The sequence below is a fragment of the Xenopus laevis genome, chromosome 2S (assembly GCF_017654675.1).
Source record: "Xenopus laevis strain J_2021 chromosome 2S, Xenopus_laevis_v10.1, whole genome shotgun sequence".
Classification (NCBI taxonomy): domain Eukaryota; kingdom Metazoa; phylum Chordata; class Amphibia; order Anura; family Pipidae; genus Xenopus; species Xenopus laevis.
Window position 1 is genome coordinate 69,854,596 of NC_054374.1, and position 19,351 is coordinate 69,873,946.

At 39.1% G+C, this 19,351-nt stretch overlaps 1 long non-coding RNA gene across 2 annotated transcripts; it reads right to left on the reverse strand.

Annotated features, from left to right (window-relative positions):
- Positions 1-4,594: 4,594 nt before the first annotated feature.
- Positions 4,595-18,413, reverse strand: LOC121400583. 2 transcript variants are annotated; one of them, XR_005965836.1, is made up of 5 exons: positions 18,324-18,411; positions 16,586-16,656; positions 15,737-15,974; positions 6,058-6,459; positions 4,595-4,634 (listed from the first exon to the last, which is right to left on the reverse strand). It is a non-coding gene; the product is annotated as an uncharacterized LOC121400583 (long non-coding RNA). The 2 variants fall into 2 exon arrangements; XR_005965835.1 differs by lacking the exons at positions 4,595-4,634; positions 6,058-6,459 and having other exon boundaries at positions 15,517-15,974; positions 18,324-18,413.
- Between the last annotated feature and the right edge of the window lie 938 nt (positions 18,414-19,351).

Here is a 19,351-nt window from a genome sequence, read left to right on the forward strand (position 1 = left end):
TTCCTTAAAGAATCAACTTTTAGCAATGGGTTTGGGCGCTACAAATGGTCTCGTTGGAATCCTTATGTTATAATCTTCTGCCTTCAGCAAAGTTAGGAGTCCATTGGATACATTATCTGAAATCCTTTCACATATGCAGGAATGGTAGCCCTCGGGAGTCCCTCTCTGAGTCTCCGTTGGCGCGCCCCTCTATTGTGCTAATCTCCATTGAAAAAGCTTCCTGTAATCACATTAGAATGCTTAACTCAAGGGGTATTACTGGAATTTCAGATTAGGGGAAACTACACAGTAGAATAGGCTGCTTATGCAGATGACCTGGTTGTTCTTTTCTCAGTGTCCCACAAATATCTCTCCCCGAACCTTTGCGAGAATTTAATCGATTTTGCCGCCCTGAGTAAGCTTGTAAGATAACTTAACTAATGTCAGAAGCTCAATAATATAAAACTAAAGTATATTACTTTGGCCCAGAGGAATACACAGATCTCATGAAAAACTTCTCTTTTGTAAATATTGATCGGATGGTTGTGGGGTGTGTGTGGGTATCCGCATATACCTATTTGGCGCTAAAATTTACACCCACATACAACATAACACTTAAAATTAAAATTACGACAGGGTTGCTAAGACTTAGTGTAGGAGGGATGCTGAGAATTGGATAGTAAGACCATCATCGTCATGGTTAGGTAAATGAAAACATTATGAAAGATGAAATGTCTTGCGCCACGTTTCCTATACTCGTTTTCAGACTCTACCTATCTTCTCGCCCCACCGCAGGATAATTAAATAAATTGAGAGGATGGTCATCAACTTGTATGGTCACAAAAAAACAAGAATTGCCTTCTCTAAACTAACAGCCCAAAGGGTGAAGCCGGATTGGGACTCCCTGATTGGGATTCATATTTAAAAGCGGCAGCAAAATAAAAGGATGCATGGATTGGCTTTTCATGAGATCTGATAATTAATGGGTAGGAATTGAGCAAGAATCGGCCATAAACCACTATGTGCATACGTGGTTAGTACACAAGGAGTATGGTTAGATTACAGATAAAACAGACAAGGAAGCTTGCATATACTCTTCAAATCTGGGATAATCTAGTCAAAACAGGCAAATGGGTATTAACACGCCATCCAGATTTACCCATACTTGGGAATCCCCATTTCCCAAACGAGATTAGAACTACGGTCTCTATATCGACTGGCCGGTATTGAAACATCACGGAATTTCTGGCTTTATCTCAGGATCTATAGTGCCCACTTGGAATATGTCAATTCCCAAATACCCCGTCTACAACTCTAGATAATTCAGACTAAATCAAGTCAGACACTTTATAATAACAAAAGGATTACATCTTTACTACAAAAACGACAATTATGGAACTGTTATGGGAATCAAAGGATCTCCCTATAAGACCATCTCCTACATTTACAAAGCTATCCTTAGGTATTCAAGGTTCTCCCAATGGAAATATTTTAAGCTCAACTGGGGAGAAAGGAGTTGAACAAAGACATTTTCAACCGAGGATTGGCAGAAAATTGTTCAGGTTAACACATACATCATCGGTTTGTTGTAAATTACAAGAGCTGAATTATAAACTGCCTGATAAATGGTATAGAACTCCAGATAAACTAGCAAAAATTTATAAAACGCTCTCACCGACCTGTTGGAGATGCAACACTGAAACGGGTTCCTTGTCCCAATTTTTTGGGGATGTTTCACAACTTAAGGAATATTGGACAGGTGAAGAAATTAAAAGCAAGAGATCACAGACGGAGATATCCAGACTCACCAACTCACATAACTTTTTCCATCACACTCAACTTGCCGATTCACATCTACCGTAGATCTATTACCCCAATTTTGCTAGATGCAGCTAAATCTTTAATCCCGTTACTAATGGAAACAACACGGACCCCTAAAATTAAAGATAGGCTGAACAAAATTTCAGCAAATAGAAGCATGAACAGTTATAGAGCACATACAGCACAAGAACGGAAAATTTACAACAAAAAATGGTTTTATTGAATAACTTTAAAACACTCGGAATAAATATGCAGCCTTAATCTTCTCATTCTCATAAATATATTTGGGGAAAAAAAATGTGGCAGTCTCCTGAGACAGTCTGAACCCAGATAGCTGCTGGTGTCGGCTTATAAGAAAGAGATCCAAATGCTGACTTTTGAGATCGTATCTCGTTTTGCGAGATGCTCCAAAATGGTTCGGTAGAGGACGTGAATTCGCTCTCCCCCGCTGAAGGAATCTTCGCCTCTGTAAGACGCAGGATTGGTAAGGATTTCCTTAAGAGTAATAGCTGATAATGTCTGAGATTAGAGCCCCCACAGTCTGATATTGTGTGTATTGATATGGATATTTCTATTTCTTCTAAGTCCGCAGGATGGTAACCCCCGATGCCCGACAGCAGAAGGATTCTTATCTATCGATCCTTCTTTCTTCTCCTCTTCTTCTTTTTCTTTCCTACCTTTCTAAATAAATGGCTTTATTAAACATGTTTACGGAGGGTAACTGTAATGATGTGATCGTGGGGACAGACAATGATGATGTTGACATACTGTGGAAACAGAAATGCGAGGTTAGATGTACAACGGTGTTTTTTTTGTTTCCTCTCCTTTCTTGGAATTACACATATTATATGATGTATAATCTATATACTCTGTACCCTCATGTGTGTGTACTATTTGCTAATGAAAATTGAAGGAAGAGAGTAAAGAGAAGTCTTGGAAGAGGCAAGTGATCCTCATCATACCTTTATCTTTGTTGAATACGATAAGTGGTGGAACAGGAGGAGGTTTCACCACCGGCCCCATAGGGCCTTGAAATGGGCTGTACACATCGCCACATTTGCCTCTGGACTGGGCCAAACCGAGAAGTGTCTCTTAACAATGACAGATAGGACCATTGTTTCATCAATGAATAAACATGGGACGTGCTTTGTTTTTACTCCTTGTTTCTTGCAACTGTTTGGCGTCTGTTGAAATTTCTAGGGTTTGGTTTTAGAGTTGTTGAATATCCTACTGTGGAGCTTTTTTTCTCCATTGTCAAAAAAAGAATTATGGTCAAAAGCAGAGCAAACAAAGCGATCCCGCCCATACTGACAGATAATTAGCATCTCATTTTAATTCATTAACTGCAGCTTGATTCAAGTGTACAGGGCGATTCTAGGCTAATAAAGCCCGCCGAGGCGGCCTTCTTTCGCCGCCCCCCACCCCTCCCCACGGCAACTAACCTTTATAGCGCACTGGAGAGGCATGGGGCAGGTGCGCGACGCTAGATGGCAGAGAGCGCAATACGCGCTCCTGCTACTAGAAGAGCCGAATTCGGTTTTGAAAACTGGAAATTCGGCTCTTAGTTACCAGAGCGGCATTGTTGGCCGCCCAGGCAACCAGCAATCGCCGCCTGAGGCGAGTGTCTCACCGCCTCATTGGTGGAGCGCCACTGTTTCATGTAAGAATTCAGGGTTTAGTTCATTTGTGCAAAAGAATTGGATTCAGACAGCCTGCAATTGTAGGGGGTTGTTGAGTACATAGTCACTTTTTTGCAAGAATGTTTATAACCTTTACATTGTAGGGGTCTTCATATCCTCCTGTCTCATCCCCCTGACCTTGTTTGTTTGCACATTTCATTTGCTATATTATTGTAGTAGTAAGTGCTCAGGGACACTGTTGCCGATGGGGCAAGTTGATTTCTTGCCTTCAAGTAGCAGCATGCCACTAGGTTAACAGGGGTAGAAAAGCCACTTCTGGTAGTTTTAAAGGAGAACTAAACCCTAAAAATGAATATGGCTAAAATGCCGCACTGTATATACCGCACTTAATGCACCAGCCTAAAGTTTCAACAATGAACCAGGACATCAAACTTGTCACACGGGGTCACCATCTTGGAAAGTGTCTGCGACACTCACATGCTCAGTGGGCTCTGAGCAGCTGTTGAGAAGCTAAGCTTAGTGGTCGTTGCAAATTATCTAGCAGAAAACGAGGTTGGATTGTAATATAAGCTGATGCTACAAGGCTGATTATTATTCCCATACTAGTTGCACTGGTTTCTGTGCTGCCATGTAGTAATTATCTGTATTAATTACTAATCGGCTTTATATTGTGACATTTCTTATTCTATGTGTTAACTGTATATTATGAGTTGGTCCCGAAGCTCAGTAAGTGACATCAGCATAGAGCATGTGCATGTGAATCAGCAGAAAAGAAGATGGAGAGCTACTGGGGCATATTCAGAGACACCGATCTTTACTGCTAAAGGGCTGTGGTTGCCTTGGCTGGTAAAGAAGCCCAAAACATAATGTACAAATTTCTAGCTTACTTTTTTGTTAAGCTTTAGTTCTCATTTAAGAGCTGAAATTCCACATTTTAAATAGGAATGATGGCCATCCTTACACCCTTTGTTGGCTAGATATGTGCAGGGGGGGGGGGATGCAGCGGCCAGGCCAGAAAGTGTTGGTGATATATCGTAAATAAATGACAATGAGTTTTCAAATGACATTTTTTGATTTTTAATTGTTATAGCCGTCTACTTACTTTTTTCTGACATCAGTAAGACAGCTACTCCAATAATGAAAATAACTGGCATGCAATAGCAGAACAAGCTGCAATTAATATTGTTGTCAGGTCTAAAATAAAGGAAGAGGCAGTTACTTATAATGTAAAATATGAAGTTGAAAAGGAAAGGCAGTTGGTATATACATTATTGATACCACAAGTGATACAGCTAATAATTCCGTTTCTTTAAGACAATTGTCAATTACATTAGTGATAAATAAATTATTTCATTGACTATTTGTTCCTACTTTAGCGAGATTAAAGAGAGATTTTTGTGTTATTGTTATACCTTTATCTAGTTTTTGATTTTTGATATTGATTTTTATGTTGTATGATCTTAGTCTTTTATTTAACTTAATGATCTATTGGACATAGATATGTTTTAAAGGGGCTATTTGCCTTCCAAACACTTTTTTTTCTTTTCAGGTGGTCAGAAATAAAGACTTTTTTCAGTTGTTCTCTATTTTTTTTTTTTTTACCTGTTTTCTAATATTCAATTGTAATGCTTCATTTTTAAGCCCAAGGGGAAAGGGGTAACCGACTCTGTAACTGTTCTAAATTTTAGTTGCTCCATTTCCTATTTTGGTGATGCTCAGCAGAATCCCTGAGTTTAAATAAAGGCAACTGTGAGAACTGATACAATAGTTTCTAATATTCCACAGATGCTGCTGAGAAATGTATCAAATTGTAACAGTTTGCAGATTCTGCACCTGGATTACAGAGATGCTATCCTGAAACACCAGCGACAGGAACATTAAAGGTACATCAGTGTGGTCTTCACCCAACAGATATCTGGCTGATTTTTGGACCTACTTTTATTTCTCCTTTAACTTTTCCTATGAAGTAGACTGTGATATGCTGAAATAATTTGCAGTTGGTTTTCATTTTTGAGGTTTCTGAAGAATTTAACTTTTTTATTTGCAGCTCTTTAATTTGAAGATGACTTGGCTGTCCTGGTCAAATTTACCTTAGCAACCAGGAACTGATTTCAATAAGAGTCTTGAAGATAAAGTAAAAAAAATTATCAATATTAATAACATTGTAGCCTTACAAACAATGAATTTTAGCTGCCAGGGTCAGTGACCCCCAAGAACCAGATTGCTATTTAAATTTCAAGCTAGAAAGAGGCAACCGGAGAAAGGAAAACGAAGACCAACTGAAGAATTGATATTCAAAGTTACTTAAGATGAACTAAACCCTTTAACCCTGTTGTCTGCTGAACCTGTTTTCGGAAGAAAGGCAACTTTAAGAATATAATCGCTCCTTCTAGTTGTAAAGGCACAATGGTCTGTAATACAGAACGAGATACAATAACACCAACATACCACACAAAACGTTTAAAATTGCCAATGGAAGAAGCTTCACGTATTCACATGCTTCTAGCTGAGCAGGAAAAACTTCTGCAGATAGCTCATTATAGATGTAAAAACATAACAATAAATGGCCCACACCCAGCAAAATAGATACCAGATCTCCCTTTAAACAATGGCTCACCTGATTCAATTTGGATAAACATAACAGAAAACTGTATCTGAAGCTTCTTGGACCAGACCTTAGGCTTACAGTTAGAGATGTTAAGCCAGAAAGGATAGAAAAGATTAATGGAGCTGGGAAGGGTATCATAATCTTTCAAAACAATATCTGGCCCAGCAGACTTCTGTTCCTTTATGTTAATAAATGCACGTCCAGTTTCACATATAATGGCCATTCTGTCTTTTGCAAATGCTAACTTCCCAAATTGCTTAGAAGGCATCACCATGAGACAGATACAGTTTCTGGCAGTCCCTCGTACCAGTTAGGGGTCTGTAAAGTCACTGTAGAGTTAGGAGCTGGAGCAACAGTAATTATACATTCCTCCGCAACATGAAAAAAAGTGAAAATGAATGTCTAACAAACCTGAAATTGCAAAAAAAGGTCATCAATTCAATTTCGAGTGTAAAGGAATCACAATTCAACAATACATACACAGAATGGTACCCAAAGTAAAACAGCCTTGGAACTAACTTCATATTATGTAGGATATGGTTTTAACAACACTGCAGTCACTATGATCTGCACAATCTCCATCCATTAAAGAGATACTGACACCAGAAATTAAACTCCTTTTTTACATCTATCATAATATTGCATTTGAAAGGTACTTATACCTTTGCCATAAAGTATTTGCAGGATGCTTTTACATTATCTGTCTGATGTCCCATGTTACTGTATGAGGGGGCTGCCATATTTGTGCAGCAGGAGTCTGTTAACATTAGAAACTTTAAAGGAAAACTATACCCCCAAAATGAATACTTGAGCACAGTAAATTAAAGAATCTTGTCATACTGATATATATATATTTAAGTAAATATTGACCTTTTACATCTCTTGCCTTGAACCACCATTTTCTGATGGTCTCTGTGCTGCCTCAGAGATCAGCTGACCAGAAATACTACAACTGTAACTGTAACTGTGCGGAACCCACAGGTTTATCCAGGTGAGCCGACTTGCACACACCATCGTTGGGTCAGGGCAGGCCCTTGCTGCTAGGGCATATAAGCATATTAATGTCTGCAACCAGGGCCACTATTGGGAGGCTGTTGTTCAGGCCTGGATAAATCTTCCGCTGGAGAGGCCCGTCCCACCGCACTAGCTAACCTTACACTTACTTAAAGGATAAGTAAACCTTTAAAATAAAAGGTTTCTGAGATATTTTGCAATGTACATTCATTATGTATTTTCTTTTTATTTCTAGATATTAAGGGATACATGTACTGTTAACATGAATGAATTTTGTTAGAACAGCACCACCTGGTCAATTTCCAACCAGTCTGACAGAACCACCAAGTAGTCAAGCAAGTTGTCAGGAGAAATAAAGAGGCTGCTCTGAAGTTCTTCTGCTTAGGAAAGGTTTGAGAAAGGTTTTTATTTTTTTCCTAAGCAGAAGAACATCAGCCTCTTTCTTTCTCCTGACAACTTGCTTGACCACTTGGTGGTGCTGTCAGACTGGTCGGAAATTGACCAGCAGATGGCGCTGTTTTACAAAATTAATTCATATTACCAGTACATGTATCCCTTAATATCTTGGAATGAAAGCAAAATAAATAATGAATGTACATTGCAAAATATCTTAGAATAGGGCCCTCATCATTTTTCCATTCATTTATTTTAAAGGTTTACTTATCCTTTAAAGGAGAAGGAAAGTCATTTTTACTTGGGTGCCAAAAGTTAGGCACCCCCAAGTGATTGCATTTACATACCGGACACCCTGGGCTGGTGTACCTATCAGGAGAAATCTGCACTGGCCTGGGATTATTCCAGCGAGCACTATGGAGCTATAGTCTTACACCTTCTCCTTTCTTCAAATTTCCTGGGGTAGACGCATGTGCAGTAGAATGAAATAGCCGTTAAAGGAGAATTAAACTCTGAAATTATAGACCCTCCTCCCCCCAGCCTAAGTGTTACCCGGGCAAATGCCTCTAACCTTTTACTTAAAGTGATACTGACACTAAAAAATGAATTTTAGCATATGAATGTATATTAAATGTTACCTATAGGTCATGTTGATCATATTTTTGCTGAGAGGTTTGTTTTTGTATATGATTGTTAGTTGAAGTTCCTAAGCCTGACTCTCTGACACTCTGACTTTGCCAACCTGACTGTCCCATCTCAGCCTGTTAGTTACAGTTTCTAATGCTAACGGACTCCTGCTGCACAAATATGGCAGCCCCCTCATACAGGAACATGGGGGATCAGACAGGTAATGTAAAAGCATCATGCAAATACTTTATGGCAAAGTTAGAAGTAGCTTGCAAAGCCAATATTATAATAGATGTAAAAAAAAGTTTAATTTCAGGTGTCAGTATCTCTTTAACCCTCGGTATAGATTCAGGCATCGGAGTTCACAGGCGCCATCTTCAACTGCTTTGAAAATTCTCTTGCGTTTCGGCATATGTGCAGTTGTCGTGAAACAGAAAATTGCACCAAATGCCAACACGCCAGTCTCATTCTGAAGATTTCTGAAGAGAAGAAGATGGCGCCCGTGATCTCTGATGCCTGAATCTGCACCGAGGGGTAAATAAAACATTAGAGGCATTTGCACGGGGTAACACTTAGGATGGGGGGAGGAGGGAGGGGGGTCTATGTCGGGTAGGGGGGTCGGGATTTTTTAACTTTAGGGTTGAAATCTCCATTAAAGTTTGGCTTTTCGCTATACTGAGCATGAGAGCCACGAGAAGAAAGAAGAAGCCGGAAGACGATCACTCCATGGTGCTCGCTGGTGTCAGGTAAGTAAATGGGATCACTTGGGGTGCCTAACTTTTGCCACCCACAAGTATAACAGTGTTTTTCTTATCCAAGTGCAAATTGATTTTTTAGATTTAATTTTGTAATCTGAGATGGGGCTAGACATATTGTCAGTTTCCCAGGTGCAAAATCTGGATTTTTATGTATGCATAGATATTAAAATAAAAGAAAATAGAAATTGGCCACTGATCACACTGGGCCCCTACGGCCTAGGGTAGCCTGTGCATTAAGGTGTCAGTGTAACGTAAACCACTGATTGGAATTACTTGCATATATAAATGGGGAAAGGGATTGGAGTTAGCTGTAATCACCATTGCTCTTTTTCTGAAAACCAGAAGGCCGGGGTCTCTTGTAGTTGAAACTGTAGTGACTTAAAAGCCAACACTGCAATGCCTGCATTAGAGAAGCTCATAATATTGAATGCAAAGAAGCATTTTACTGAAAACATGCTTACATTTAATTTCACTTTCTTATAAAAACAATGTTCAGCTCAGCATTTTATTTTAAAGAGGGGAATTAAATAAATGGATTTTATCGGAAAACTTAAGTTTAAATTACAATTATGCATGCCCCAATGTAATTATAATTGTTTGCCTAATACCCAAGGCCAATGCTCCTGTTTGTTAAAAATTGTTCCAGCCCAGGGTATTTCTGCAAAGATCCTTATCACCATCTTCTTTTTTTCAAGGTCTGGGCAAGCACATGCTCAGCAGAGCAACAGCTGAACTTAGAAAGGAAAAGCCAGCCTTTTCACTCTAGTGCGCATTTGGAGGCCTATGCCTAGAGAAAAGAAGACAAGCGAGAAAGTTCTCCTTTAAGTCACATATTGGCTGCTAGTAAATTGTATTGCGGGGGGCACTTTGAGCCCAAGTTACGCCACTAACCCTAGTGGTCTAATATATTTATGTATTGTGCTAGTAAGTTTATATATAATATTTATATGCCACAAGAACCTTATTATTTTCCAACTGTCTTTTTTTTGTAATTGATCACATGACCACTGATGTCATAATGCTCACTATTACTATTATTATAAATACCAAACCTGGTTAGATAACACCTTCATTATCCATCTGGCTTACTCTTTAATGGATCATGTGACCAATGATGTCAAAATGCTCACTCCGGATACAAAAAGCCCTTTGATTTAAGTTGTGTCAGTGTGATCGAGGAAGCTGAAGAGTGCGGATGTGCAGGTAAGAGACCTACAACTGAACATAACTGTCAAAATATAAAAAGGGACACATTTATCTGAATTGCACAAAAAAGGTAACACCCTAATAACCCTAAAAGTGATTAGAAAAAAGTTAATTTCAAGTATTGGATAAAACACACAAAACTAGGGACAAATGTATTTGACTACCCTACTTCAAACCCAGTCAGTATAAACAATAGTTACACCAGTTTTTTTTCTGAACTAGCAGTGTAAATACCAAAATGAAGAGTTTAAAACTTAACAAAGCTTTCTGGTAAGATTTTTGTCAGAATCCAAAGTTTGTATTGCTGTCCACTCTGGCTTAGATAATTTGCTATAAGACTTAAACCTCCCTGAAGTGGAATGTGTCATTTTTAGCAATTGTGCTTTAATAATTGGGAAAAAGTGGCAATAGAGGAAAGTGTATTGGTTAGGATGAATGTATTTGTGGGAAAATATTGCTACGACCGGTTCAGGGGCGTTTTTAAATTGTTCTTTAGGTTATAGAAACCAAGTGGATTTGTAAACTTCAAATTTGCATTTCTTCAAATAAGTTAGTATGGTAAAAAAAAAAAAAAACACTTTGGAAGGCAACAACCTCTATGGTGATATCAAAGTACGGTTAGACAAAGTAAAAATCACTACTGATAACTGAATTTGTCCTGTTTTGCAAAAAAATTCTCAAAACTGTGAATAATTTGTGAAACTTTTTTGTTTCATGAATATTTTGTTGTGCGACAAATTGTGGACGCATGTCATTTTTGTTGCAAACTACATTAGAGTCTATGGGCTTTTTTTGATGTTTATGCTTTTGGAAGGCAAATTCACATGCATTTTATGCTCAACATACTGCTACACATGTATATACATATATATATATCTATATATATATATCTATATATCTATATATATATTATATATATATATATATATATAAATATATCTATCTATATATCTATATATATATATATATATATCTATATATATATCTATCTATATATATATCTATATATATATATATATATCTATCTATATCTATATATATATCTATATACATATCTATATACATATATATATACATATATATATATTATATATAATATATATATATATATATATATATATATATATATATATATATATATATATATATATATATATATATATATATTACTACTAGATTACAAACACAGGATCAACTAATAATAAATCTGACCACCAACAATTTTCGAGGCTTTGTATTCCACATTTAAATGAATAAACCATTACGTGTGCTCCCTTTTTTTTGTTGTGCGTCTTTTTCTTTTTGTCGCACAAAACAAGCTTCACATTTTAACATTCTTGCGAGCGGCAGAACCTGGAAGTTTGTGGCAAATCTGTACATGGTGAGGGTAAACTCTGGGGGTAGTAACCCCCCCTGCTGGAATGTCAAGTTTTGTGTTTCTGTTTGGTATGCCTGTGATTAATTGTGACCATATGGTAATGCTCCTCGTTTGAACATTCTTTTTTACTTTTTGGTATTTTAAATCTGTACCAATAAACCCTTACCCTTGCATTAGGTTCTTTAACTTTTGTGTTTGTCCCCTGTATGTTATACAACAGATATTATATTAAAGGGGAACTAAAGTCTAAAATAGAATAATGCTAGAAATGCTGTATTTTGTATATAAAATATAAACATGAACTTGCTGCACCAGAAGCCAAATAAAACAAATAATTTATGCTTTCAAAGTTGGCCACAGGTGGTCATCATCTTGTAACTGTTAAAGGAGAATTCAACCTGTAATAAAAAAAACCCCTCCCCTGGGTAGATCCCCTCCCTCCTCCCCCCATCCTACCTGCCCCCCCCCCGGGCAAATGCCCCTAATTTTTTACTCACCCCTCCGTGCAGATTCTGGCCTCGGAGGTCACGGCAGCCCTCATCTTTCTTCAGTCTTTTTTGGCGCATGCGCAGTGGTTTGGGACCGGAAATTTACTCCAACTGCGCATGCGCCGAAAGTCACGAAGATTTTGAAAAAATTCTGTGACTTTCGGCGCATGCGCAGTTGGTTTTGGACCAGAAATTTACTCCAACTGAGCATGTACCGCAAATGCCACCAAGACATGAAGATTACCAGAGAAGAAGAAGATGGCTGCCCTGAACTCCGAGGCCAGAATCTGCACGGAGGGGTGAGTAAAAAATTAGGGGCATTTGCCCGGGGAGGCAGGTAGGCTGGGGGAAGAAGGGTCTACCCAAGGGGGTAACGGGGAGGTTTTTTTTATTACGGGATGAATTCTCCTTTAAACATCTTTGCAAGACCAAGACTATGCACATGCTCAGTGTAGTCTGGGCTTCTGTTGGGAGGCTAAGCTTATGGATCATCATAAATTATCAAAACAGCACAAGTCAAATAATATCTGCCATAGAAGCTGATACAGCAAGACTGATTAATAATCAGAATATAGGGATGCACTGAATCCAGGATTCGGTTCGGGGTTCGGCCTTTTTCAGCAGGATTCGGATTTGGCCGAATCCTTCTGCCCGGCCGAGTTGAATCCTAATTTGCATATGCAAATTAGGGGTGGAGAGGGAAATAGTGTGACTTTTTGTCACAAAACAAGGGAATAAAAAAAGTTTTCCCCTTCCCACCCCTAATTTGCATATGTAAATTATGATTCGGATTCAGTTTGGTATATGGCTGAATCTTTTACAAAGGATTCAGAGGTTTGGCCAAATCCAAAATAGTGGATTTGGTGCATCCCTACAGAATATACAGACTGCATTGGGTCTGTGGAAACGAATCTCTACACGGTCGCTGGCTGCTCTACAGGGAAACAAACAAAGCTGCTTGAGTTCTGGGAAGTACGTTGGGGGGATCCCCCTGCCTTTTGAAAGTATGATCAGTTTCCCTGCAGAGCAGTTAGGGACTGTTTGAAGTTTCCTATCTGCAGCAGTCAGAGCAAGTAAAACGAAGGGGGAATTTCACTGAATACAGTCAGGTTTATTATAAAAATGGTACACATTTTTTGATTAAAGTATATTGGAGATAAATTTTTTCATTAAAAAAAATAGTATTTTACATCCCCTTTAAAGGTAGTTCAGGAGGCCTTGGGTCTCCCACAGCCATGGGACCTAGGTGGCAACTCAGACTGCCCCAACTGTAATATGCCAATGGAAGCTATCAGAGGCTTTAAAATGCACTGCCAGCAGAATTAAATCTGTAAACAGCGAATGGGTTGCTGTGTGCCAGTACAGCCTTACATGCTGCCCAAGCCCCATCCGTTCTTTACAGGGAGAATGTAATGGTCAAAAATATTTACTTAAAGTGATACTAAAAACAACTTTTTAAAATATGAATGTAAATTAAAAGTTACCTAAAGGTCATGTGGATTGTTTTTTGCTTAGAGGTTTGTTTTTTGTAAGTAATTGTTAGTTGAAGTTCCTAAACCTGACTGTTATGCCAACCTGACTATCCCATCTCAGCCTGTCAGTTAAAGGGATACTGTTTTTTACAAAATGTATCAGTTAATAGTGCTACTACTGCAGAATCCTGCATTGAAATCCGTTTTTCAAAACAAGAAATGGATTTTTTTATATCTAATTTTAAAATTTGCTATGGGGCTAGACATTTTGACATTTCCCAGCTGCCCTCAGGTCATGTGACTTGTGCTCTGATATACTTCAGTCACACTTTACTGCTGCACTGCAAGTTGGAGTGATGTCATTACCCCTCCCTCATACAAGCTGCTGTAATGTAAATAGAGCCTTGTCTGCTGAGCCTGTCAATTGAACAGGCAGGAATCAAGACAAGCTCTCACTGACACCACTTCAAAAGGATTGAAATAAGATAGTCCTGTGATCACTGCCCCCACTTACGTTTCAAAAAAAAAAAAAAAAAATATATATATATATATATATATATATATATAAACACACAATTCATTTTGGGCACTGGAAAAAATATTTTATATAGATAGTTTATAATATTTGTTTACACAAAAATAAATGGCAGAAACACAGGAGTACACTCCCAGGACTGATGACAGGGAATAGAAAAAAAGGATAAAATAAGGAGGACATACTTGAAAACCAGGAAAACTTAGGAGGAAGTCTAGGAAGGGTTAAAATAGCTCAGGAGAAAGGAGGCAGTAAGTAGTTAATGAAAAAAGAAGTATTGCAGGCAGTTTCTAATGCTAACGGACTCCTGCTGCACAAATATGGCGATCACATGGAGTCAAGATAGGTAATGTAAAAGCATTGGGCAAATACTTTATGGCAAAATCATAAGAAGCATGCAAAGTCAATTTTATGATAGATGTAAAAAAAAGGTTCAATTTCTGATGTCAGTATCTCTTTAGATAGTATCAACCTTGATTTCTGGGGACATACTATGCTTTAATCTACCTTTTTAGCCTTCAGGAAATACATACTTAAAATGCTTCAATTCATACTTGTACTTTTAATGCTTTTTGAATGTCAAACAAGGAATATATTATGGTTTATATTTTTAAGTGTTATTTTTATGAACTGAGGGGGCTGCCAACATCTGGCCCTCAGTACCACAGATGTTGGGCAGCACTGACACTGAGTATTTATAAGTGTAATCATTCTATAGTATAGAAGTGTTCATATTTCTCTTACTCTAAGGGGCAGATTTATCAAGGGTGGAATTGAAAATTCTAATTTCCGAGTTTTCTATGGTCAAAACTGTCAAATTCGACTAGGGAGTTATTCAAATTCGATTCGAGTTTTTCAAAAAATTTGAATTTGATTTTCGAGATTTATCAAACTCTGGCCTTTTAAGAACTCAAATTCGACTATTTGCCACCTAAAACCTGCCGAATTGCTATTTAAGTCAATGGGAGTGGTCCAGGGATACATTTTGAGTTGTTTGCAGCCTTCCTGACAATTGAGATTTTTTTTTAGAGAAAAAAACTAGAATCAAGTTTTTTAAATTCGAATCTAATTCAATCAGATTTTTTTAAAATAAATTTTGATTTCATGGGAGTTTTAAAAAACTTGAATTCAAAATTCAACCCTTGATAAATGTGCCTCTAAGTGTAGAGTGGTGTGTGTTCTCCCTCTCATACTGGGAAACCAAGGTAAATGCATGGGTATGCATGATTCCATCACATAGGGTAAATCAGTGGGGGTCATCTATAAACACTCTGCAAATTAACACCTCTGCAGTAACCCATAGCAACCAATCAGATATTTGCTTTCACCGTTCAACCTGCAGCTGGCTGAAAAATAGCTAGTTACTGATTGGTTGCTATGGGTTACTGCCCGGGTGTAAATTTGTCCAATGTTTATAAACGAGCCATACCAAGTAGTTGTGAAGGTTATGTAGAAGTGCTATGTTGCGGAGCACAAGCTATTAGCGATGTTAAAGGATGATTAGGTTATTTTCCCTTGAAGTTTATGGGAACCACTATAATTATGGCACATGTGTAATTGCCTTATAAAGATGAAATAAATCGAGAATATGCTGTAGTAAACTTTTTGGTCTTTATTCTTGTGAAAAAACAATGTAACAGACTCTCGACTGCAAAATCATCCTGAAAAATATGAAAATCTGCAAAATACAATTTGTGACTTTGCTCCAAACATTACTACACATTGCTCTATATATATTCGCACCTGGTTACAATACTGGTAAGTGCTAGTAAAAAAGCAGCAGTCAGATAGATCAAATATCCTCCTAAAGCGATTACCTTCTTCTGCTTCTTTCTTCGATGGCCCACGGTCAATGGTCAAAGCTGGCTTTTTTGTTAAAGTTCGGCTTTTCACTCTACTATGCATGTGCACCCATATGAAGATGGACGAACCAGAAAGACAATTAGTCTATGTTGCTGACATTTTAAGGATTCTGGAGTCCAGCTTCTATCATCTTTCTCACAGAATCTTCCTTTCCATTGTAAATGGATCCAGTGGTTCTTTAGCTGAAGAAACCTTAAAGGCAGACATAAAATAGTCTGAAGTAAGAAAAAAAGGCCACTGAAGGATATAGTTGCATTCAGGGGCGATCCTGCCCAATATGCCGCCCAAGGGCTTTCATTTTTGCCGCCCCCCCACGGCACTCACCTTCAGCACCAGCCAGGGGTCGGGAGGGTCCACATCACTAGTGCAGAGAGCGCAATTGCCGGTAATTCGGCTCTTAGTTACCAGGAGCGGCATTTTTGCCGCCCCTGGAAACCAGGGGGACGATGCCGCCTGAGGCGAGTGCCTCAAATGGCCTCATTGGCAGAGCACCCCTGGTTGCATTACAATACAAACCACAGTACACCTAACTACATCACAAAAGTATCTGGCTTGCCTGGTTCAAAATACTGCATGTGGAATCACCATTTTGAACACACTTTCCCTCTATTGCCCAGTATAAACCTGGGGCCCCTTCTGATACACTAAACTGTACATCATATTGTTCTGCAGGGCCCCTAATAGTTGTACTACCTGTATTTCTCAATGGCTTCCTAGAGTATACGCACTACTTAAAGGCACATGCAGCCCTAAAAACTTTTCCCTTATGTAAAAGATAGCATATGCACGTGGAGGAACTAAACCTTTTTTATCTCCTTCTCCTTTAGTCTTAAGCCCAGCAGCCATGGTAATAAGGGCATCGCCTTTGTGAAATCTGAAATAAAAAATATATAATAATTGTATGGGAGAGGTAAACGTATATGGCACGTAAACTTCAATAGCAGCATATGGGCAGAAAGTGTTATATCAAGTGAAAGGTTATAAACTGAAAAAAGTATTTGTGCAGGCCCAGCAAGATGATTGTGGCACCATCATTGACTCATTAATTATATTTGTATATGCACTTTCTGTATAGGCTTCTCTTTTTGTTTTAAGTGTAGAAGCTACAGAATAAGATGGCCATTCAAGGAATGCTGAAAATTTGTCATTCTTTGCTATGGCACAGACTATAACTAGGAAGCCCTGCTTCAGCTGGGTCCTTCTGCCTTATTCCACCTAACGTAGAGTTAATAAAATCTTGGTCCACACAAAGACACAATGGACAGATCCAACCCTACATTTAGTAAGCATAATGTATCTTAAACAAATACATAAAAATATTGAATGGTTATTCACCTTTAAATTAAAGTTTAGTATGACGTAGAGAGTGATATTCTGATAAAATTTGCAATTGGTTTTCATTTTTTATTATTTGTGGCTTTTTAGTTATTCATTTTTTTATTCAGCAACTCTCTAGTCTGCAGTTTCAGCAATCTGGTTGCTAGGGTCCAAATTACCCTAATAACCATGCACTGATTTGAATAATAGACTGGAATATGAATAGCAGAGGATCTGAATAGAAAGATGAGTAATAAAAAGTAGCATTAACAATACATTTGTAGGTGTAGCTGTGACCACTATTTGAAAGCTGGAAAGAGATAAAATGGGCAAATAATTTAAAAGAAAAATATAAAAAAAATAATGAAGCAAAATGACCAATGGAAAAGTTGCTTAAAAATGATAATTCTATAACATACTATAAAGGTGACCCACCCCTTTAATGTGTATGTAAATAGCCCTAATGTAACATGTTTAGGGGGTGCAAGCAATGTGCTGGGGAAACTGCAGAGAGAGACAATGTTACAAGTTTGGGCTGCAGGGAAGAGTCAAGTTGAGAGGGGGAAGAACCTTGAGCGGTGCAGAAGGTACAGAGACAGAGCAGGGCTGCTGGGGAAACTTAGTTGCACATCGGGGATAACTGTACAAGTTTGGGGAGTGCTAGGGAGGGAAATGTTGTACAAGTCTGGGGAAGGGGGGTGTTGGGGAAACTTGAGGTGTGCAGAGGGGATTATAGTACAAGTTCAGGCTGAAGAGAGAGTGTTGGGAAACTTGAGGTGTGTGGAGAGGATAATTGGGCAGTGGGGGTATCAGTGCTGGCGGGGGTAGGAATTCTACCTCAGCAGAGGGGCCTGGGGAACAACTCCAGGGGCCTGTGCAATTAACCCCCAAATTGCTCCCTAAACCCCCACGACTTCCAGCTGCATATACTCTGCAAGTATTCTACAGAGATCTCCCTCCAGCTGCCAGCAGCCCTCCAGTTAACACACACCCTATTTTCACACACAGCAAACTAATTTACACACATTTATAAAAGCTTTTCTTATTTTATTTCATTCAGTGAGACACACAGATTCTCAGATTTCCTTATCTCCACTCACTGCCGTGTTGTTAGCCCTTTTCTATCCATCCTCTTCCATCCCTCCCCCTTCATGAGTCCTCCATCTCCCCTTCTTAGTCAGGTGTCAGCCCTCATGCTACTTGCAAAACTCAAAATCACTGCACCTTTATTGCAGTATCATATCTGCTCTCCACCATTCTGCCTCTTTCTGGGATTTTTCACTCAGATTTCCCACCCCAGCATGTCTCAGCCAATGGTTTCCCAACAGAAGGTGGGCACATGTATGTAATCCAATCAGAAACGAGAATTATATGATTGCTATTAAGAAGAGCCAATCACAAGTGATTGCTCTCTACGAGTTCTGATTGGCTGCCGCATGGTGGGCTGGCCCTTTTTGCCGGAAACAGAATAGAGGAGGAGCGTTATCTTGCAGCTCAAATGACAGGAGCCACTAAGGAGCATTGATAGCGGATACTGGAGGTAGGATAAATACACTTGACCCCAAGACTGACAAGTGAGTTAGAAGGGGGAATAGAGGAGGCGTATGGAGCATGTGGAGAGGGCAGATAGAGGAGGGCTGGGTTAGGGGAGGGCTCAGGGCGGAGAGTGAAAAGAAGGGATGGAGCAAGTGAGTCTGTTTGGATAACTGAATGAGAGCGCTGGAGTTTTGACAGAGGGAGATATCATGCAGGACTCTGTACTGCTTTATACAGTTGAGCAAGGAGACATTGGGGTGGGCTGGAGTTCCCATTCACTTTATAGCGCTCCCCTATGGATCGGATCGCTCTATAGTTTTGCAGACCTCAGACACTATTCCCATGGGGGGGGGGGGTAAAAGAGCAAATTAATTAGAGCTGGAAGTTGTAGTTGAAAAGTGCTGCTAGTGAAGGAGTAACTTAGGGACCATGGACAGCGGCTTCAGTACCTGCCTATGGGGACGGTCCTGCCGCATGTGAAGCCACGCCCCCTGTTTTCTATTGGCTCGCGGAGCAAGCAACGAATGAAGCAGGTGTGTGAGAATGTTGCTGAGCCGGGTTTGCTGAAAAGAGGAGGCAGTTTTGGGGTACAGTACAGCTGTCCATTTGTGCTCCTCCCACATACAGAACCTTCGAAAGTGAAGCTTCATAGCAGGGTCCCTTCTAACTGTAGCACCAAACGCCCTGATGGCTTCTCTGCAGAGGTGAGTAATAAT